Here is a 25,262-nt window from a genome sequence, read left to right on the forward strand (position 1 = left end):
GGGGTCTTGGGCTCATTACTGTAGGGAAGGAATCCAGGGCCTTGTTTGCTCCTAGGCTGCTGAAGAAACAGCTAGTAGATTTGTTAGCAGGGTCTGAAAAAAAACAACAGGTGATAGAGGAACAGTTCTCTGAAAAACAAGCTTTAAATTTTCTGCTGTTTTCAACCTCATAACATTTATGGAGCATGGTTTCTGAGTGACCTTAGGAAAGTTAATTTAATTGGTCTAAGCTTTGGTTACATTACTTATAAAAAAGAATTTAAATTATTGGTGTGGATAGTTTGCTTAGTAGATGCAAATGCCATATAATTAATAGACATTAGTAAGCATTGGTTTTCTATCACTATTATTGTACTTACTTTGTTTGTTTGTTTTTTTATAAAGATTTTTATTTATTTATTTGACAGAGATCACAAGTAGGCAGAGAGGCAGGCGGGGGGGGGGGGTGGAAGCAGGCTCCCCGCTGAGCAGGGAGCCCGATGCGGGACTCCATCCCAGGACCCCGGGATCATGACCTGAGCAGAAGGCAGAGGCTTAACCCACTGAGCCACCCAGGCGCCCTTATTATTGTACTAATTGTGGTCAAATTTGTTCCTTTGCTTGAAATAAAATTTAAGTAAAACTCTATTATGAATATGTTAAATTAACATTTCCCTTTCCATTAAAGAAATAGAGAAGTGACTTCCTGCCCTGAAGTTACTGCTTATAAGTGGTAGAAAGAGAGTGTTGTAAGTTTATGGCATTCTTTCTGATAACTGGATTGATGAGCAAATATCTCTATTCCTTTCTAGAAGCACCTCTTCCCCATTCTGTCCTGGGTTCCTTCAGTCTTTCTCTTCCTGTGTGGAAGTGGTCTTAAGTTCTTGGTCCTAACAGGCTTAGAGATCTCTCACAGAGTCTGTGAAAGAAAAAGAAAAAAAAAAAAAAAAAAAAAAGGAGGAGCATATACAAGTTGACTAAAGAAAACACATGCCCTGACTTTCTCTACATACTCTGTTATATTTTCTGCATATATGGAAGTTGAAAAGAGCATTTGTGATTTATTATGACTTGAAATGTTTTTAATAGTTTCTGTGATATTGTACCACTTTTATATAGCAATTAGGTCAGAACATGACAAAAATTGTTGGTGATGTATAATATGAAGCAAATATTTAATAAATATTAAAAAAAGAAAAGAACACCTAATAGTTTTAAGGGTAGTGTAATAATAAATTTTACAAAATAGTGAGATTTCTGACACCAAAATTACACGGCAAGATGTGTTGTAGTTTCTTGATTTACTAAGAAATGACATCTTGATATTTGTCAATAAAAGGCATGAATAATCATAAATATTTAATTATAATGTATTATTTTTAAATTTTATTTTTATTTTATTGTATTAAGGACACTTAACATCTATTCTTATAATAAGTTTTTAAAAGTCCAATACCATTTTCTTAATTATAGGCACACTGTTGTACAGCAAATGTCTAGAACTTATTTATATTGCATAATGAGAACTTTATGTCCATTGAACAATGGACTTCCATTTTCACTAACACCTGCTCCTGGGAACTAGGGTTCTGGTTTTTGCTTCAATGAACGTGGCTATTTTAGATACTTTATAGCAGTATTTGTCCTTCTGTGACTGGTTTATTTCACTCAGCATAATGTCCAGGTTCAGCGATATTGTTATGTAATCCAGGTTTTCCTTTTTTAAGACTTCGAATAATATTCCATTGTATGTACATACCACATTTTCTTTATCCATTAATCCACTGTTGGATATTTTGTTTGTTTTCCTGTCTTGGCTCTTGTGGAGAGCACTGCATTGAACATAGGAGTACATAGGCAATGCTTCTGCAAGATTCTAATTTCAATTCTTTTGAATAAATACCCAGGGGCAGGATTGCTGGATTATATGGTTGTTCTATTTCTTTTTTTTTTTTTTTTTTGGTTGTTCTATTTCTAATGTTTTGAGGAACCTTTATACTGTTTTCCATAGCAGCTGCACCATTTTTCATTCCCATAAATGGTACACAAGTGTTTCAATTTCTTCACAGTTTTGACAACACTTGTTTCTCTTTAATACTAGTCAATATATGGATATTTTCTTAAAAGGAAGAATGTCATATTAAAAAGAAAGAAAGAGAAAGGAATCCAAACGCAGTCTGTGGTAGGGTAGGTCTCCAAAGGCCCTCAAAGTCAGAGTTCCATTGCCAAGTGACCCAGTATTGGATGTGAGGTGTTGAGGGTCTTCTCCATCACTAACACTTGTAATTCTATAAAAGTAACCCAAATGTGGTTGCCTGGGTGTTTCAGTCGGCTAAGTGTCAGACTCTTGATTTTGGCTCAGGTCATGATCTTGGGGTTGTGGGATCAGGCCCCACATCGGGCTCCTCACTAAGTGGGCAACCTGCTTGGTATTCTTTCTCCCCCTGTCCCTTTGTTCCTCCCCCTGCTTGTGCTCTCGCTCTCTCAAATAAATAAATATTTAAAAATAGCTTAAACATCCCGAGTTTAACTGTAAAACAATAACCTTGAAGTTCTGGGGTGCCTGGGTAGCTCAGTGGGTTAAACCTCTGCCTTCAGCTCAGGTCATGATCTCAGGGTCCTGGGATCGAGTCCCACATCGGGCTCTCTGCTCAGCAGGGAGCCTGCTGCCCCCCTTCTTTCTGCCTGCCTCTCTGCCTACTTGTGATCTCTCCCTCTGTGTCAAATAAATAAATAAAGTCTTAAAAAAAAAAAAAAAAGAATAACCTCCAAGTTCCTAATTGTTTAAGCATGTCCTTTGTTTAGAGGTGGAGAAAAATTTCTAAGAATTACACATTAACTACACCATATCCTCAGATATAATTAATATGCATATTTTAAAATCAATATTTATATTAATCAACATGTCCTTTCTTCTTTATCATATAAAGTAATGTGATTTTTTTATTAAATGAATAGATTTTATTAAAAATTATATATTAAGTTATGATGTAGTAGCTTGCCATGGAATAATGAATGCCTCTGTTGAAAACAAACATGGAAAAAAATAACTTCTCTATCATCAAGTCAACAGAGGAATTCTAAGGGAAAGAAGATCTGAGAAAATAATTTAAAATTAAGGCAAACAATATGGAGCAGTGAACTGGTATTTTCACCTACATTTTCCTTCAGGAACTTGGCTGATTTTAGGCCAAGGACAAGAGCCTGATGACTGGGATATTAAGGAAATAATAAGAAACTGATACCCAAACTCTGCCAGTTCCCCTCAAGACATTTGTGGAATTCTGAGCCTACAAATGGCAAGAGGCTAATTATCCAAACAATGAGGAGTTTGGGGCAACTGTATGTTACTGAGATGATGAAGATTAGAATTTTGGAACCACAAAGAGGAGAGGCCATGGTAATTACTTGAAATTCTGGCTGAGAATCCCATCAGGACTGTGCCCTGGACAGCAGTGACAAAGCTACAAACCAGCTGTTATTCTTCCCTTTCGCCGATCGGTTTTAAGTAAGCAGTTCCCATTCTATCAGTTTACTGAAAGGAACATGTTGGTCCTCTGTGTTAGTGTTTTACTACTTCCTAACAAATTACCACACACTCATGGGCTTAAAACAACATCCATTCATTAGCTCACTTGCATATATCAGAAGTTTAAAATGGGGTGGCTGAGCTCTCTGCTCACATCCTAAGGCTGAAAGCATAGCGTCAGCTTGGTTGAGTTTTTATCTAGAGGCTTGTTCTTTTTTTTTTTTTTTTTTTTTAAGATTTATTTATTTGAGAGAGAGAGAGAGAGAAGCATGGCAGGGAGGGGCAAAGGGAGAGGTAGAGACAGAAGCCCAAGCGAACTCTGTGCTGAATGCAGAGCCCTTCTCGGGACTCCACATAGTGCTTGATCTCAGGACCCTGAAATCGTGACCCTGAGATCATGACCTGAACCAAAATCAAGAGATGACAGCTCAGTCGACAGTTGACGGAGCCACCGAGGCTGCCATCTAGAGGCTCTGGTTTCCTACTGGCAGAATTCAGTTCATCATCTTCTTCTTTTTTTTCCTTTTTTTTTTTTTTAAGATTTTATTTATTTGACAGAGAGAGAGAGAGAGATCACAAGTAGGCAGAGGCGGTGGGGTGGGGGGAGCAGGCACCCTGCCAAGCAGAGAGCCTGATGAGGAACTCGATCCCAGGACCCTGATATCATGACCTGGGCCGAAGGCAGAGGCTTAGCCCACTGAGCCATCCAGGTACCCCTCTGTTCTTTTACATTTGCAAGACTGAGATTCCAGTTTTTTTATTGTTAGCCAGCAGAAGCCACTAAGCTGCTATTGGTCACATTCTTTGGCACTCGGTCCACTCCATTTTGAAGTCAGCAAAGCATGTCTCGTCTTTCTTATAATAATTTTCCTCTGTTAATGCAGTAAAGTACACGGATTTTTGAAAGTCAAATCAACCTTACTTTCATGGTCTATTTTCACAAGTCCATATATATATATGAATTTAAGATACATTATATACATACATATCATATTTACATATGATATAAAACACACATGCAGACAGATTGTATTAGCTTATATTTTTAGGATTTACATATCTAATTAATGTTAGTCAGATTATTTAGATTATGGAGGAAATAATCAGAAGAATTATATGAAGAAAGGATTAAACAAACCCTCTGGGTATGGGGGATATCTATGAGGGGAAGCTGCTAGTTTCTGTAACAGGCATTTATGAACATTTTTTGTAAAATAAATGCTAAAACTTATTAGAAAAAATTAATAGGCTTTAATCAAATCATATATCTAATCTTTTGTCTGGGTTAAAACACAGGTAATATCTTCCTGATTATTTTCTTGGTTGACTAAGATAAATTTTCTCAATTCTTGAACTGAAACTAAGAATGATCAGAGTTATAAGCTGCTTCGTTTTTACTGTAAAAAAGCCAGTAGTGTAGCTCATTATTCATTAAAAATTCTAATAAAATTAATGCCTTTTAAAATCAACATTTTCTGCCACTAAAAGAAGAATAGCGTTTCTAAGAACAGTAATATTACATTATACCATACTATAGTAGAAAGTATGCTGGGTTAAGGTTCTATATCCTGAAATGATACATATTATCTGAAAATTCTTCAGTTCTTCAGAGACATCCTATCTAAAAAGTGCAACAATGATGCTTTATTTACATAGCTGACAATAAGGTATTTACAGCATCTGGCATATAATATATATTCAATAACTACATGTCCTTTTAAAACATCAGTAAATGAACATGTTTTATTTGAGAGTAACTAGGTTAACTGTAAAATTTATACAAGGTTAAAATATTTCTTTTTTTTTAAGATTTTATTTATTTATTTGACAGACAGAGATCACAAGTAGGCAGAGAGGCAGGCAGAGAGAGATGAGGAAGCGGGCTCCCTGCCGAGCAGAGAGCCCAATGCGGGACTTGATCCCAGGACCCCGAGATCATGACCTGAGCCGAAGGCAGAGGCTTTAACCCACTGAGCCACCCAGGCGCCCCAGGTTAAAATATTTCTGACGGCAACTGTGAAGAAACAAAACTATTTACATGTCAGTAAATGATAACTCATTTTTTTGATAAACAGGATAAAAGGATAAATTTATATAAATCCAGTCTGAAATAAATTTGAGATTACAACTAAAATGCATTTGTATATAAAATTCAATCAAGTATATTTTTTATAATTGATTATAACACTTCTAATTTTCTTTAAAAACAGGAATCTGTTTTTTTTTTCAAATGGTTTCGCATATAGGTACAGAAAAACAAATTCCATGCTAAAGTACTTGGAGAGAGAGAGAAAAAACTTTTAAGTCATTTCTCTTTTACCAGCCCCATGAAGTATAGTCAGTGAATTTTGGTTTAAATTTTACAATGAGACAGATGAGAATGTTAGTGAATGTTGACACTAATTGGTACTGAGATCAGCCGGACTGACTGCTTTCTAAAATTGTGAAGCTAACAAAAATAATAATAACGTTCTACCTTTTAGAGTGTTTTAGAGCTCTAGTCTTTTTCAAATATGTTATGCAAACATAACAACTAGTTAGTCTGCTATATTTGAGCAGAGAAATCATTTAACTACCAAATCTATGTTGTGCAAAGAAAAAATGGGTAAAGATAAATTCAGGTATTTATGGTTGCTATAAATCCAAATAAGTATTTCACAAATGGGTATGATCTTACAAACACACACATGTTGTAATACAAACATGTGTTTGATACAAATGCTATGTATCAAAAACTGTGTTACACTGAATGACACTGTCATAAGCTCTGACCCTTTGAAATAAAGATCGCATCTTACGTCAGTGCAAGGTAAAACTCAGATCACATAAGAAATTTGGATGTTAAAGTAACCATATAACCTAGAGAAAAAATATCATTGATTGGAGGAGGTGACATTAGCAGTCTCAGTAACAATAAACTCCCAGAATCAATTAAATTAACTTTTGTGGCTTGTGATCTATTAACTTATTTTGGAAAAAATTCATTAATTTCAAGTCATTTTTTTTTTCCAGGCTTGAAAATATAAACATTTCTCTGTGTTGTTTTATAAGGGCAGAACAGGTCTTTTCAATTTGGCAGACTTTCAAAAACCTCACAAAACTGTAAATAGTAAAGAAACACAGAGGCCAAAGGAAACAAATTTTGCATATTTAATTACAAAAGAGAGAGCAGAAACATCTGCTAAGGCATTTTAGTGAAGGTGTTTCAGCCAATTAGTATCTAAAGTATGCATGTATGCATGTATGTATGTATGGAGGAGTGACCTGTCTTTTGATAATCTGTTTGCAGATATCACACTTACGCATTTTAAGGACTGAACACGTTCAGAAAAACTATGCTAAGTGAGAATGCTAAGAACAAGCATGCCTTCCAGCTCCTTGCCACCAGTGATGATGATAGATTTGATTTAGTTATGATCAATAATTTTTAATCATCTTAACATTGTACCTTTTCTATTATTACTAGAAATGTTCTTTCTCAAGCCAATGCACTAGTCACAAGTAAAGATATTTTTCTAGACTCAGCCATGCTCATGGGCTCTAATCTTACTACTTATCAGTCACGAACAACCTTAATGTTGCATTGTCAAGTGACATCATCAAAACCTGGATCTTCTGTTAGATTCTATGCTTTTGGAAAGAAATTTTAAAGTCTTCAAATTGTGTTTGGTTAATTGCATTTTGATGCAAAATTATTATGTACCTAATAAACCGTATATTTGGGTGTATCACGATCTGAAATAATTACCAGTATTTCCTTTATGATTATCAATTATAGGTACTTAAACCAATGACAATTGTCAATTATAGATTTTTAAAGCAATGATAATAAAATGTGTTAATATATTGCATTATAATTCAACCTTATTGAAAGACATGAATTAATAATATTAGTAATATATGAAACATTTAAAAATGTCTAGTTAGATAAAAAATTAATGTGAAATTTCAGAGGCCAGTTTTCCAGAGGCTAATTCTAGGATTTAATAATATTTCCATCAGAGAAAAAGATACTCATTTAGTACGCAAAAAGAAGAAACTGAAAGTAGGTATGCCTACTATTTTTAGATGCATTAAGGTGTTTCCCTCTTTGTATCCAGTTTACCAATAATCTCTTTCACAACAATGAGAACTTCCCTGAAAGAATTTTTAAGGATCTTAAATTTTCAGTGTAATTTTCTAAGAATGAAATGTTAGGCACTTTCTAAAGGGAAGAAACTTATTAGTTCTTTTTAACTTAAAGCATTTATGAGTGTCCTTTTTATCTACAGTTAATTTTATCTATTCTAAGTGAGTGAGGTCTCATTTCTTTTTACTAACGGAACTGAAAATAGATTGAATAATATGTAAGCATCATCTAAGCAAATAGAAAGACGGAGAGCTAAAGAGATAGATAAATGGAGGAACGGATGGATGAATGAAGATAGAGAGAGAGAATAAATGAGTTTCTGTAACACCTGTAGTTCTCTCTTGCAGATTAAACTATAGTCAATTGTTTTCCCTATAGCCTTCCAAATCACGTTCCTTTTTAGACACTTTAAAAATTCCATTTGGGAATTGTGGCTAAACTACGGGGGAAGAAATTAAAAAAAAAAAAAATGTTTTAAGCCAGGCCTTAGGGAATAAAGGTAAATTTCACAAGAAAGCTACAAACAACCTCTCTTCTGTCTTTCGCGATGCCCAAATTTCTTATGCCAGGATAGAGCTGAGGATAAGAATGAAGATCAATATCAGGCAGCATCTCTGTAAGCCTATTCAATGGAAGCATTTCCCAGTGGGCCTCAAAAAGCATTGGAGTTCAATTTTAAATGTATCCAGATTAGGCAACAACTAGCAAGGTCATCCACCCCAGAGGCAATGATGATCTCCTTAAGGACTGTGCCTAGTGCTGCTGTTTCGCACTGTGGCTGACCCCGCAGACCTCATTCTGTTTGACCACCTGGTCGTCTTTCCTTAGAAGCTCCTTAGTCACCTCCACTGGAGGTGACCTCTGCCCTAGGGAGACTTAGAATTCCCACTCTTTTCTGCCTAAGATCGTTATCTGTTTACAGAAATCAAGTAGAAGATACAAATCAATGTGGAAAGACAGATCCATAAAAAAATTTAAGGGTAGGAGAGGTGTGATTCAAATATGAATCAGAGACGACATTGAATGAAGTCAAGGTGCTAGGAAGTCTGACATGAGTTCAGTCTTTAATACTAATATGACATTTGGAATCAATTTCATTAAAACCAGAAGCCAATCTTTTGTCGCCCCTCCCACCCCCATAAATAAATTTTGTTTCTGAGACCTACATGAATACTAAAATCATGGTATTATACATTCCTAGGAGTTCACTGATTCCCGTCTCATGAAATTCATCATGCTGCCCCTTCTGGTTAGTCTTAAACTTGTGGCTGTTTAATTAATAGTCTAAATTCATGGTGGTGTTTATAAGGCAGGACACATTTCCAGGATATTTCATTAGGGAGCACTGAAGCACACACATATTTTAAATATTTTCTATCTTGAAGAGCGTTCTTAAATCATGCCAAAAATTTATTGAATACCATATGTAAGTCAGACACTGTGAAAGTCATTTTCACTTTTATTACCTTTCGTTCCTTATAGCAAACCTTTTACAAAGGTTTTTGTTATCCTTGTTTTATGGATGGAGAAATGGAGGGTCATAGAAATTATTTAACATGGCAAAGATATTACCTATGAACTCTGACTTTAAGTCTAATACTTGAAGATATTAAATCCAAAATACGTTAGTGACATTCAAACATAATTTTATAGTATGTAAAAATTATAATCTGCATTAAACACATTGACAATGTGCACCATTAGTGTTTTATTATTTTTTTCCTAGGTCACACAAAAATATTCTAGTTTGACTTAACATTTACATTTTTCAGTGTTGAAGGGGCACCTGGGTGGTTCAGTAGGTTAAGCCTCTGACTCTTGGTTGCAGCTCTGGTCATGATCTCATGCATGATGGGATCCAGCTCCACATGGGGGATGGCGCTCAGCAGGAAGTCTTCTTGAAATTTTTTCTCTCTGCTCCTCTCCCCATGCATGCACACACTCTCTCTGCATCTCTCTCAAATAAATAAATAAATCTTTAAAAAATAATTTCTTTCAGTATTGAAAATAATATTACCGGGTGATAAATAGACGGGGAATAATTCAAATTCTAATGATAATTATCTATCAGATATCTTATTTTTATTACTATGGATATTCTTTATGTATAATTGCAAATCTTTAAAACATTTTAAATTTCCTTTCCAATGCCTGAAATTTGCCTTTGTTCCAAATTAAATTTTTATTTTCACTTTTTCAATAAGTAGAATATTGATTGTATTTCCTATATGTACTCTACTGTTGACTCTAAACATTAAAATTAATGAGAAGAATTTGAGAAAGAGTAATGGTTATTAATATGACCACCACCCAGCTTAAGAAATATATTTCCAATTCCTTGGATATTTTCTATATTTCCCTTCCTGGTAATATACAACCCCCACTACCTATGTAGCACTCCTTTGCATTTGTTAACTTTAATCACATTTTAAAAAATAAATTTTCCATATTGGTATAAATATTTTTCATAAATATAGAAGTATATATTATACTTATATTATATATAAGATGTACATACTACACACACACACACACACACACACACACCCCAAGACAATATTGAAACTTTTTATTCCTCATATAATGGGGTTCTCTAGGGGAGACTCCCATGCATGCCTGAAAATGATTGAAAAAGAAAAGAGCAAAGAATTGTTTTAGTTATTACCGTGATTAAGAGGTAGGTCAGAGGGAGGGTTACTGTATGGACCAGCAGCCTACATTATTTGATATTCTTGTCAGTGTCAGAGAAGGAATCACTTGGGTTTATTTTTTGTTTGCTAACAGGTGAAGGAAGAGAGTAAAAAGGAGAGGTGGGTTTTGAAAGCCGTTAGCAGTCAAACATCAGAAAGGGACCCACTTTTCTCTAATTCACCCCTGATGTTTGAATGGTAGCTGAAATGTACCATGTTTCATTTAATTAAATTTTATTTAAATAAAACATATGGCTGGCACTCTTCAAGGTTGGTAGGTTGAGGCTAATAATGGAAATGAAAGTTCCATTGAATACCTTGTTCAAGAGCCCAGTTCTTGAGAAGTAAAATATGTGCTTTGGTTACTGTCAATGATATCTCAAACTCCAAAGGGTATAAGTGTTCTAATGAGACTTGTATTTGCTTTTAATTTTGGGTATCTGCAAAGGAAGAGATTTCTAGTGTTCTTTATCTTGAATGAGGCAACCTTGGAAAAGGAATTCTTGTTTTGGTGATTGGCCAGACCAGATGACCATACCATTGGCAATGGTGCAAGCATCTACAGAAATGTACAGATGGGGCTGATGTTGGTCAGGGCACACATTGTCAAGAATTGCTATGCAAAGTCTGGCCAATTGTGTTGATTCATCTTTCTTGTCCTTGATGATAGATGAGGTTAAGGAGCAGATGACAGCAACTCCCTGGGGGTTCTAGAACATGTAATGGTGATGCTGACATTCATAAAGCATATGAATTTTCTTTGATATACAATAAGTTGATACTAATGGACTCTCATGTAGCCAAGGGATTTGGTAGAGAGATGACTTCATTCAGCATCATGACATCTAGCAAGGGACTGAGGATGAGGAGGCCACTTTCTCCTGCATTTAGGATATGCCAGGAGGCCCAGGATAGGTGCTTTATTTTCATCTACCAAGTGGCTATGCCTTATGAAATGCTTCTTCCTGACCTAATTCACAATGGGCACCAGGATATAAAGGTCCCATATTCAGTGCCTGTGAAAGGACCACTTTCAATAAGATCCATGTATGTATCTAACAATTACTTATCTCATGTCAGGTAACATGCAGTCAAGAATGGCAGTTTCTTGCATCAGAAGCTTATGAGAAATTTGTAGCTACAATAGGTGGTCCAAAGAATTTAGGTGGCATAAGAGGAGGTTCCTATACCATGCAGAGTAAAAAAGTTTCTTGGAGACACGAATGGAGTATCTGTTATATTGAAATTTGGACAGACTCTAGACTATTTTAATGGAAGGAGGGCATTCAAAGTGGGTCAGTTTCTGAATAACAGCATTTCTGGGCTTAAGAAAATATTTAAATCAGGAATATGTCTCTTTCAGAACCCAATAAAGCTTAAAGTATTAATGTTCATGTTAATATTATGGATGCTGAAATGTTCAATAGCTGTTTCTTGAAAATGTCAAGGATTAAGTGCTTTTAATTGACCAATAACATGCAGAAGTTTTACTGAAGCAGTGGTCTTTATCTGGGGCAATGGCCCATTTTTTTCTAGAGCTCCTTTTTGAATATTTGGATGTCCTTGATCCATACGGCAAATGAATCTACTTAGAGAAAGATGTCATTGCTGTGATGATATATTTGTGTTTCTAGAGGAAGGTGGATATGGTTAATATCTTATATGCAAATATTGTGTGTGATGCCAAGGCTATTGTATCCCATAAATCGTCAGATAAAGTATATGGTGTCTTTTTGAAGATGAAGGTAAACTGTAGTTGAAAGCCTATTATAACAGGCTCTGAACAGAATGTATTAGCCAAATATTTGACTGCAAATTATTTACCAGTTGATGATTATTCGAATGGAGTCTTTAATTTTAATAATATTGAGTATGAGGATCAATCTACCATGGAGCACCATTTATTATTTCCAGGTTTAAGAAAAGGAAAAATTGGGCTAAGGAGAGAAACAATGGGTTAATCACTCCTTATCTAAACAGGCCTTGTGTAATTTGGTTGAATCCTTGGAGGACTTATTTTAATTTATACTGATCTGTATTAACTATTTTAACTGATAGAGATAGGTAAAGTCCAAAGGGTCTTATTTTGTCAGGTGGGTTGTAAGGTTTAAAAAAAAAAAAAAACTGAAATGTAATTTAATTATTTACTGTTTAGTTACTTCATATGGCTATTTAAATTTCTGCTTGTCTATGTCTATGATGGAGTATTTTAAGGCAATAGGCACTATGATTATGGGTAATTTGGGTAAGGCAATTGTTCTGAGGGCTATGGTGAAATATACTTGTTTTCCCTCTTTTGTCTTCGATATTTCCTCTTGGATTAAAGAGGATATCTTTTTTAAAATTATTGGGATTCCCAAACTAAACTACAATTTGTGTCCCAGTGTTGATTACGACCATGAAGTTTTGCCAACTGGTACTTTCCCGCACATGTTAAAGTTAATTCATAACCTATACTGTAAAGGCACAAAAATCATTAGTACCTTTTTCTTTTTCTTCTTGTATAAATTCTTTCGGTAAATTTTGGATTTCCAATCAAAATTTTAAAAAATGCAGATATCAGATTCATTTGTTTTTTCTTCTTTTCTCCCTTCCCCTGTATCCAGATTTTTTATTTATTAAGATCAGTTTCATGTTCAGGTATTTGAAAGATCAGTCCAGTCTACATCAAAACTTTAAGCTCATATTCAGTTGTAAGTTTCCCCCATCTAGCATGTCAGGCCTGGCCCATGGCTTGGAGGATAAGGTTTCAAGGAGGTATGGTCACTGTTCACCTTTGCTCTGTCCCCTCTCCTTCCTATCTGGCTGCCTGTGGATAGTCAAGGTTTGAGAAAGAGAGAGGGTATTAGAGAAAAAGAAAATGTCATTTCACTCAGGGGGTTGTGTGTTCTCCAAACTGTCACACATCTCCGTCAGGGAATAGACACAACATTTGAGTCATTTGTTGTGAGATCTTTGGAGACAAAGATGAAAAGCAGACACTAAATCTCTACTCTCTCTAAATTTCTTAAGAATCTTGGTGGTTTCCTGAAGATCTTGAGTGCCCTGCTAAGTTCGTAGAACAGAAGAGATAACACATGTCATGTTTAACTAATCAGCTTTCAGATGGGCTAAAAGATAATGGTTTTTTTTTTTTTTTTCTGTTTTCTTGCACGTAACTCCAAAACATGTCTCAAGGGCCAAACATGGGAGCATTCTTCATATAATCCTTGATCTTAGTGATGTTTGGCTTTCCTTCCATAAACACTAAAAATAAGGGACTAATAATATCACTTTTTAATACTTCCTTCTTTCCTTCCTTCCTCTCTCTCTTTCTTTTATAATACAGGAAACACTTGACACCTTTCTTACCTGCTTTAAAAATTTAGCCAAAATTCTGGAAAACCAAAAAAAGGGGAAAAAAGACTTATTCCAAATCCTGTTTTACAACTATTAAGGACATATGTAGACTAGTTTTACTGGGTATGTAATTTGTTTAGTAATTCAAGGGATGCTCAAGATGGACCCTTGCCTCAGGGATGCTCTTACACAAAATCTGCCTTTTCCAAGTGCAGGTACAAAGAAGAAGGAAAGGTAAGATATACAATATTCATTAAAATTTCATTTTTAGTATCCCAAACATATAAAGTGAAGATAATAGCTTATGCAGAAGGTAAAAATTCTGAGAAATACTGCTACTATATTGCTTAATTTTTAGTATGATGGCCAAAATTTAAAAAAACTAGGATTTGTTTCCATAGGAAAATAGTAACCTTACCAAAATTCACTGTTCTATAGTATAATAAGTCCTATAAATAGTGAGATAGAGAGTAAAACAAATAGATGTAATTTTGTGTTATCAAGTAAACTTGCAAAGATGAGTGTGGTTATATTTAAGATTGTGTTGTGCAACTGGGGATTTCATCGAACTCCAGAGAAGATTCATAATTGTTATTGATCATTCCTATCTTTCACCTGCCATTATTAGAAAATTTTAACTATTAAGTGCTTAAGCTATAAAACTAATTATTAGTAAGCACAGAGGTGTCATGTTTTATATTTCTGAGTTGGTTTTTCAAATTAGAAAGGAAATTCTATACCAGATTTCATGCACACGTTTTTTTCCTTCTTATCCTCTTCCCTCTAACGTCAGTGCTTCTGTGGTAGTGTTAATTTAATTAGTACTTTAGTAGAATGTCTTTGCATGTAAACCTAGTCAATTTCCTCCATATACGTTTTTATTCCTAAGTATAATTTGGCTTATACTTTATACTATACAGAAACTTCTAGCTAACCACTTGATATCATGTTTTATTTGGGAAAAAAAGAAAAATGAAAGAAAAAATTCTTAATCTCTGTAGATAAATTATTTTATAAAAATACTTTTTCAAACCTAATGGTTTTCCCACTGTGAATGAAACTAACATTATTACATGATTATTTATATCAGTACATGTTATCATATCATATTGCTGGTTCATATGACATGATTATTATGTAATCGTATTACATGATTATTACATCAGTATAGTACAGCTATTGAGCCTGCTTGTTTTGGTGAATCAATAATTATTTAATTTCACTGAATCATTTTGAAGAAATATAATTTGGGGCTATCCAGAAGCTGATTTTATAGAAATTGGACTGACAAACTATTTTGTCCCTCTCACCGGATTTACAAGAAAAAAAAAATAAAAATATGTATTTCCATACAAACTCTCTTATTGTTCCACCTCTTGCACTACAGAAGATTATTATGCACAGAGGAAACTGTATGTGTGTTTGTACACTGCATCCGTATGTAAATAGGGATGAAATAATGACTAATAAAGATTCTACAAGCTGATGATTTTTTTTATCCATAAGCCCTTTGGTTGCAAATGCTATTTATTACTTTGTTTTTCAACAATGAAGCAACACTTGCAAATCTTAGAATGGACAGTACTTCTGATTTTCCTGATTTGTGACGTTTGTAATGTATGCAAATCCATTACCTGTATAACACTGGCTACAGAGCTAATGAGCAGGAGTGACAACACCTAATGCTTCAGGGAGAGTTTTTAGAAATTTAACAGGCATTGTCATGGCTTTTCACACGGTGGGGGAGTTCTGTCTCTGATCAGGAGGTTACTCTTCCCGCTCAAGTAATTTAGAATCCTTTTACCAACACCACATCCTATGGAGTGAAGACATTTACAAAGCCTTTTTGCACAAGACAGACAATCATTCCCACAGTTAATGAGCAAAGACTGAGAACCAGCTGTGACTGTCTATAACAGTTTTGTGTGAAAACCAGGAAAAGCCAGAACTATATGCTTAGCATCACCAGTTAAAGGAGATTGAGATTTATTCAATGAAGAGGACCTGGGACTTTAATCAGAATACATCAATGTTTTTGTAATTCTGGGATCAATTATGAAGATCACATATAGGATCTGAGTTCACATTGGATGGATGAGGATATAAGAGTAAAAATAGGGAGGAAAAGACAAAGGCAGAGGAGAGAAAGAGAAGTGGGCATATAGGTTACAGAGATCCTAGTTTTTATTTTTATTTCAAGGGTTGGCACATTTTGCAAAATAAATGAGAGGGTCGTGAATGAGCTGTTTTATGTCAAAACAATCATGACTAACTAAAAGTAGCAGAACTATCATTGATATATATTATTATATTAACAAGAATTACATGGTGAAATGAAAATTTTTACAGTAGTTGGAGAATAGACACCTGCAAGCAATTACTTCCTATGGTATCAGGTCATAAAATAAAAAGGATGTTATTGAGCTAATTAGATGGAGACATACTGTTGAAAAAAAATTGTCTCTATTTTTCTGGGTTAATGAATTTTGCTGAAAGTTCATGGTTTGGAATGGAAGAAAAATCCAAACTCACTGTTAAGGATCTACTTTCTAACACACTTGCTTCATCCTTTCCTGAATATGGTAATAATTTTGAAACTGGGTATGGATAATAATCTTGGTAGTATATAAAAATCGTGAAACCTTTTAAATTTCTGGATTTAGAGGCAACTGAAATCCTAAATAATAATCCTACATAATTTTTAAAAACTTTTTTCTATGCATTATAAAATACAAAAGAGAGAATATCCAGGATAAACAGAAAAGTACTTTATCTGAAAAATTCAACATAAACATTCTGTGAAACATGAAAATAATGAATGTTTTTATATCTTGATTTATTTCAAGTTATTTGTAATCAACAAACATTGTACTTTACATAATTACAAATAAACTTTATGTCTTCCTTTCTAAGAAAAAATGGAAGACCATTTCAATTCCTTGACTGAAAGAGCATACAGATATTGCTGACCCAATATATGCTGATATATTGGGTGACTTTGTCAGTCTTTTCATACATACAAGTTATGCTACCTGTATTAGGCTTTAGTAAGAGAACTTATATATAAATATATATAATGCATATAGTATATTTGTGCAGTAAAATAAATAGAGATCTTGCTACATAGGCAACACTAAAGTGGGTGTTTTATTTTTTAATTATTTTTTAAGATTTTATTTATTTATTTGACAGAGAGAGAAAGAGAACACAAGCAGGGGGAGCTGCAGAGAGAGAGGGAGAAGCAGGCTCCCCACTGAGCAAGGAGCCTGACATGCTTTTCCATCCCAAGACCTTGGAATCATGACCTCAGCTGAAGACAGATGCTTAACCCAGGCACCCCTAGGTCAAGTATTTTATGAGACCAGTGCTCTAACCCCTAGGTCAAGTATTTTAGATACTACATTAAATTTTCTAATCCAATAGCAATCTAAACAATCTAAGGTGAATGATATTATAGCACAGGTATATATTTTTTACAGTGTCTCTAGAAGTTTAGCCATGGTAAAAAATGTCACAGAGATTGGTACATAATCCTAGTGGGAATCAAACTCAGGATTATTTGGGTCCAATTCTATATTTCCCTATTATTGTTTAGAATATCTATAAATTTTATTGTTTTTACTTATCCTCAAATTCATGTTTTAAAATATGTTTTTATCAAAGTTTATATTTAAAGACATATACATAATACCTGCATTGATCATTTTACTTTGTTCTTTGCTAAAAGGTGCTAATGTATTTCAGGGTTAAAGCAAATGAAAAATCTATATATATGTTCATTTTAATATATCATAAATTTATAATATAAAAATAGAGCAAAATGTTAAATCACAAAGTTGCTTAAACAGATAGTAGAATGCATTTAATCATATAAAGTTACTATATATGATTTATATATAATGTCTATATATATATATACACAGTTTTAATAATTTAAAATGAGAATATTATTCAGCAGTTATAAATTTTTTTACTTACTTAGAAAGATATTTTCTTTAAAATAATTTTTTTAGGAGCACTTCAGTATCTCAGTTGGTTAACATCTGCCTTTGGCTCAGCTTATGATCTCAGGGTCCTGGGATCGAGTCCCACGTTGGGCTTCCTGCTTGGGGAAAACGTACCTCTCCCTCTACCCCTGCCTACAAAAGCTCTCCCTGCTTGGACTCTGTCTGTCTGTCAAAATAAATAAATAAAGTCTTTAAAATTAAATTAATAAAATAATCTCAAAAAGATTTTATTTATTTATTTATCTTTTATTTATTTATTTATTTATTTATTTTAGAGGGATAAAGAGAGAGAGTTTCATGCAGGTGGGGAGAGGAACAGAGGGAGAGGGAGAATCTCAAGCAGACTCAGTGCTGAGCCTGGAGCCTATCCCAAGGCTCAATCTCATGACCCTAAGATCATGACCTGAGCCTAAACCAAGAGTAGAATGCTTAACTGACTGAGCCATCCAGACACTCCTCTTTAAAATAATTTTTAATGACCTTCAAAATGGGTCTTCAAAAATTGACAACATACTATACTAAGTTTAATTGATTTTTTTTCTTCAAACAAAATTATAGGGCTTTATACAGAATTATTCAAATATTTCCGATAAGTAGAGATTCACCAGAGTGGCAATGAAGATCTTAAATTTGTACAAGGAATTGTTTTATTAGGCTTTTAACATTGTCAACAGCTACAAAAAAAACAACAGAAACAAAACAAAACAAAAAAACTCCATTGCAAAAATAGTGTTCAATAGACGTATTAACAACAAATAATTATTTTAAAGATTTTATCGATGAGCATTTTGAGTGCTAGAGACAAAGATAGAAAACTAAATAACGTAAAAAAAATAACTTCTGAAAACCATAAAAATGCAAATATTCTCTAGTAATGTTCTCAACCCTCTCAGCCAAGAGTAATAATTATTCATGTGCTGAATACTTAGTCACCAGTGGCTTGATATTAATGACAGCAATGCAGGTTCATTCGCTGGCCCTATTATAGTTTGTTCTCTCTTCTTCATTCTAACTATCAAAATGCATTAAGCCTAATGGGGAAAAGACAAATTACCAAGTCTTATTTCAATAATTCAAGCGATTTTGCATTCCTGGTATGCTATTAAGTCAGTTAATGCTGCTTAGAGATACCGCACAGAATTCTTATTCATTGGTTTCTTATTATTATGGTGGGTAGTTTTGCTGATTTCACATATCGGTTATGTCTAGGATCAGTGTTAGTACCAGACTTAACTTAAATTCTGAAATGACAGCAATAGTATATACCCTATAGAAGAGAGAGAGAAACACACAAACAAAAAAGTATATATATATATATACACATATATGTGTGTGTATATATATATATATATATATGAGATTATAGGAAGCAAGACAATTTTTAACATATAAATACAAAAGTCAAGGTTTGAAACTGATTTGGAGCAACCAAGAAGAATTCAATTGTTCATATGAGATAACAAAGGGAAAGACCTTTTCTTCACTGATCATTATAAATTCATTAGGAGTTAGAGGAGGAGAAACAATTAGGGGTTTGTGCAGCCATCAAATAAAATTAGGAGAGAAGAATGAAACTTTAATTTTACTGTTCAGTTAGTTAAAATGAAAACAATAAATCCTTTAAAGAAAGTATAGTATTTTTCCCCTCAGAAATATGTTGTATGGTTTTGTTTTCCAAATGTACATGTGTATGTGTATACAGGTATACATGTGTATATGTACATATATACATATTATATATAAAATATGCATAGATAAATGTACGTATTTGCATTTTTAACACATTAGGTACCAAATTACTTTCCAGCAATACATACTCTCCACTTAACAAATACATTCCCCATTAGTGCACTCCACTCTCACCATCCTCTTGTCATAACACTATTCTATTCCTTGTTTTTCAAAATGTACTCAGAACATGAACTTCAAGAAGACTTACAGTAGCAAGTATGGCATATAAAATAAAAGAAAACACAATTCCATGGCAATATGAGAATGAAGTCCAATTATTATTCTGTTATCATATAGAGTTTAAATGTGTCCATAGTGTTGCTAACAGAACGCTGAGTAGCTACTATTAGCCATGCTTTTTAATAATCTCGAAAACTCCTGAGAGATGTGTTCCTAAAGATGGCTGGAGTATTGAGAAATGTAGTGTCAGTTCTGATAGGTATTATTTGAATGATCACGTTGTGCCAAAATCCATCAAATCAGTCGCATCCTTAATCTATCCCATCAATATAAAGAAAAGAGAATGATTTATCTTTAACCTGGAACTTTTCATATAGCAGAATCCATATAATATACAAATAGTTAAAATTAGAATCTATAATAAAGATAACTTTGTTTTGGCAAATTTGAAGATAAAAAAGTCATGAAAGTTCAACATAACCCAAAATGGTCAATATGATGGTAGCTCTCAGATGCCTTGATAGACACTTGATAAATCAGCAAAGACATAGTTTTTTCTCAGATGACTTATCAGATATCTCCTTATCCTTATTCCGTAAACATTCAAGTGCCCATCAAATATTTTGCTGCTGCTATAAAGCCTGCAAAACAACACACACACACAAAATATGTCACAGCAAAAATATCAGATTTTAAAAAAATAGAGAGAGAGAGATAGAAAAGAAAAAAAAATGATGAGTTAGAAAAACTAAACTCTACAGAAAGGAATCCTGAGGATCTATATCTAAAACACATATAGGGGCGCCTGGGTGGCTCAGTGGGTTAAAGCCTCTGCCTTCAGCTCAGGTCATGATCCGATCAAGCCCCACATCGGGCTCTCTGCTCCACAGGGAGCCTGCTTCCCTTCCTCTCTCTCTGCCTGCCTCTCTGCCTACTTGTGCTCTCTGTCTGTCAAATAAATAAATAAAATCTTTAAAAAAATATAAAAAAATAAAAAATAAAACACATATAGCTCCTTGGGGTACCTGGGTGGCTCAGTTGGTTAAGTGTATGCCTTCAGCTCAGGTCTTGGTCCCAGGGTCCTGGCATTGAGCCCCGTGTTAGGCTCCTAATACAGAGGGAAGCCTGTTTCTCTCTCTCTTTCTCTCTGTCATAAGTAAAATCCTTCAATAAATAAATTTTTAAAAATACCCTTTTCAGAGATACACTGTGAAGAAAGTAAAGAATTTCAAATTCTGGACTTCACTAATTCAAAGCAAGGTAACTATCCCAACTTGATACTGGATATATAGCACTTGAGGGAAAAAAAAATGTGGAGTCACTGGTCAGTATTCTTAGCTTCTCATACTCATTTTTTGTAGAAATCAATAAAGTTACTGTTTTTGCAGTGAATACATCAGAGATAAAATAGCAGAAGAAAACAGAGGTATGCATACAAAAGGAACTAATCTGATTCAGAGGCTTTTAGATGATGAAATTCATGCAGGTTTTTATGAAGCTGTTCCAGAAATAATGTGTGGCATTAACCCATTAAAGAAGAAACTTAAAATATATATATATATTTTTTTCAAAGCTTATTTGAAATTCCATTGGCTGTGACATCGCCAAAATGTTTGAATTATTTAAAACTGGGTATGAGGCAGCTGCCCTTTCTGCCCATGGGTCCTGTCCCCGTGCTTTAATAAAACCACCGTTTTGCAGCAAAACAAAACAAAAATAAGTAAATAAATAACAATAAAATAAATTTGGGTATGGAATTAAGGCTGATGAAGAGGGAAAATTTTCTGGAGACCAAAATAGCAACAATGGATCAAATGACTGAACAGTGGCCAATGAGCAAAGAGTATCGATGAAGTTTGTAGGATAGACTTCTGAGTTTGGGATCCCTTATAATACCCCTTTCCCTCATAGTTCAAGTGAAGACTTATGACTAAAGTCATTGTTGCCTAAATAAGCAGAAAACAAAGAAAGTAAAAAAGATGTTACTTAAAATTGTTCAATTATAAAATTATTTTCACTGGATTTGAAGCAACAGAGAAAATTATAAAACTGCATAATTTTTATATTTGGTGTCTTTTTCTTGAACATCATATTTGAATATAAATTTTAGCAGCAGAAAAGAAACACAACAAATTCAAAAATAGGAAAATAAAGTTTTCTGACTGATTACAAAAAAAAAATCACAATACTGAAAAATACAATAATATCAGCCATTATTTTGTTGATGTTTTAAAATTGTAAGAAGAGGGTGCCTGGGTGGCTCAGTGGGTTAAAGCCTCTCCCTTCAGCTCAGGTCCTGGGTCCTGGGATCAAGGCCCGCATCGGGCTCTCTGCTCAGCAGGGAGCCTGCTTCCTCCTCTCTCTCTCTCTCTCTCTCTCTCTGCCTACTTGTGATCTCTGTCTGTCAAATAAATAAATAAAAATCTTAAAAAAATAAAATAAAATAAAATAAATAAAATTGTAAGAAGAAAAAATCTCATTATAAATGCAGCCCCTGTAGACACCTTATGTCTTTAAAAATTATATATATAATATACATATATATACACATGTATATGTAGTATATTTTATATATACACACATATATAATATACATATATACACATATACATATATAGTTTCATATAAATTTTATATAAATACATATACTTAGTATCTTTAAAAGGCAGACTTAATTACTGAGAAGATCCAAAGAGAACATTTGTAAATATACAAAAGCCCAAGTCAAAAGTAAACAAAATGGGCCAATTTAAAATAAGGTAAAAAGGTAAATAAAATCACATAGAAGGCTATTTTTATTTTCATAATTTTACTTTTCAGTTTGAAAGTGGAATGTCAGATGAATGTGCTCTCATAGGATTATCTTTCCATTTTATTTTACCCACATATTAATTAGCATGTATTTTTTATTGCATACTTTGTACCATACATGGAATTAGGTACTGAACTAGTAACCAATAAGATGAACTATGTTTACAATCTAATAGAGGAAATAAACAATTCATGATGGCAGGCCAGGTCAGCTTAATGAGTATTGTGATACATTTATGATATATTTGCCCCATAGGTAGACAATCTATGGGATAGACGTATCTATGGGATAGGTATCTATGGGATAGACAATCTATCCCAGAATTGCTGTGTTAAAAAAGAGTCATCTGAGCTAGATATTGAAGGTTAAGTGAGAACAAGTCAAGGAGGACATGAAAATTAATCTAGGAAAAGGAAATGGTCAAGACAAGAGACTAACAGGGGCACCTGGATGGCTCAATTGTTAACTGTCTCCCTTTAGCTCAGGTCATGATCTCAGGGATCAAGCCCCAGATCAGTCTCCCTGCTCCCACTCCCCCTGCTTGTGTTCCCTCCCTCGCTGTGTCTCTCTCTGTCAAATAAATAAATAAAATCTTAAAAAAAAAAAAAAAAAAAAAGATGAGAGACTTCCAGGCAGAGGAGCAATTAGACATTAGGTGACCTAAAGTATTTCCATGTCTCCAGGAGAGAGAGAGGAAGTCTGTGACTTCTCAGGAGAAGATTGGAGAAAGGGAATGGGGGAGGAGTAATCTAAAAAGAGGCACCAATCACAACAGTGAAAAATCCCAGACCGAAGAAACAGAATGGATTAATGGCACCTGATTTCAGTTGCCCCTGTGTGAGTATGGAGATGTTTTGACTGAAAATGTTTTTATAGTCCACCTAACATGAGAGAGAAAGAAAATACTTTAGAATAAATGTGGCAAATATAGAGATATACAGGTTTTTTTTTACCCTCAGAAATTATGTAATCAGATCCTTACTGAAAAATAAAAAAAAAAAAAAAAATAAAGAGATGTTTATATTGAAAGTATTTTCTGTGGAAATATATTCTCCCAAGATAAAAGTATACAAAATATCTCAAGTAGCTGTTCTCTCAAAGACCTCATCTGTAACCAATCTCCCAATTTTACTTTACTTCAGTTAAATCTTTTTTGATATTTTGCGTATTTGTTAAATTTATACATACGTACTTTTTTCTTTTTTTTTGGTACGGAAAGAAAATAGATCAAATTAAAGAATATTTATTTATTTATTTGACAGACAGAGATCACAAGTAGGCAGAGAAGCAGGCAGAGAAAGAGAAAGGGAAGCAGACTCTCTGCTGAGCAGAGCAGAGAGCCTGATGCGGGGCTTGATTCCAGGACCCTGGGATCAGGACCTAAGCCAAAGGCAGAGTCTTTAACTCACTGAGCCACCCAGGTGCCTCCCAAATAGATCAAATTAAAACCCTTTCAGAATATTTCCTTGTTTTCTTTTAACACCCAGCACTTTCCCATTAGGTAAACTCAGTGACTGACTAACCGTTGAAAAACTTCCTAATATCTTGCTTAAATCTTAATATTTTAAAACAAGTTGGCAACTGAAAATTGAATTTTACTTTCCATTTCATATTATGTATCCATAAACCATGCCTTTCAATATAACTACCTAATGTCTCCAACAACTGTCCAGCTCAAACTCGATCCTACACTCACAGACCATCATGTATCTTTGTGTAGAATTTAGAATGCATAACTTTTTATACTTATCAATGCTTTATTGATTTGTGATTTTTTAGTACCCAGTAAGTAATTTTGAGGAACCAATTAATTTGTCCAAATAAGTTCTAGGAACATGAGTCAGTAGGTTTCAATACATTATGTATGTTAACATGTCACATAATTCCTTGGAAACATCAGGATCATTTGTCATTTGCTTTTTTTCTCTTAATTTTGCATATCTATGTACCTTAGCTGATAAAAGTAAAAATATCTGCTCTGGCTGCCATAACAAAATATCATAGACAAGATGGTTTAAGCTACAGAAATTTATTTTCTCATAGTTTTGGAGGGTGGAAATCTGAAATCAGGTGCCAGGATGATTCGGTTCTGGTGAGAGCCTTCCTTCTGGCTTGCAGATGGCTTCCTTCTTGGAAGAGGAAAACAAAAAAAAAAAAGATCTCTCCTGTTTTTCTTCTCTGTATAAAGCCAACAATCCTTTCAGATTAGGACCCAACCCTGTAACCTTTAACTTTATTTATTTATGTATTTATTTATTTATTTTAAAGATTTTATTTATTTATTCGACAGACAGAGATCACAAGTAGGCAGAGAGGCAGGCAGAGAGAGAGAGAGGGAAGCAGGCTCCCTGCTGAGCAGAGAGCCCGATGTGGGGCTCGATCTCAGGACCCTGGGATCATGACCTGAGCGGAAGGCAAAGGCTTTAACCCACTGAGCCACCCAGGTGCCCCACCTTTAACCTTATTTAACCCTTAAACACCCCATCTCCAAACATAGTCACATTGAGGATAAGAGATTCAACATATGAACTTAGAAGGAATATAATTCAGTCCACAGTATCCTGACAATAGAAAAAATTATATTTTATAAGATCAGAGATATTACAATTCTATTTAATTTAATAAGTCCCAAAAGATGCTATAAATTTTTTGTATACTTTATTTATTTACTTTTTTTTAACGTATCTATTTATTTAGTTTTATCTAAAGAGTAGTTAGGACAAGAAATTGTTTAGTAGCTTTTTTTTTTTTTTAAGGAAAACAGAATAACATGTAATGGATATCATGATTTCTGAGTTCTCTATGAATTGAATTAAAAGGCAGAAGGAAAAGGAATATTTGGAGAATAACAAATATAGAATTTTTT

Source organism: Martes martes (assembly GCF_963455335.1).
Source record: "Martes martes genome assembly, chromosome: 1".
In the NCBI taxonomy this organism is placed as follows: Eukaryota; Metazoa; Chordata; class Mammalia; order Carnivora; family Mustelidae; genus Martes; species Martes martes.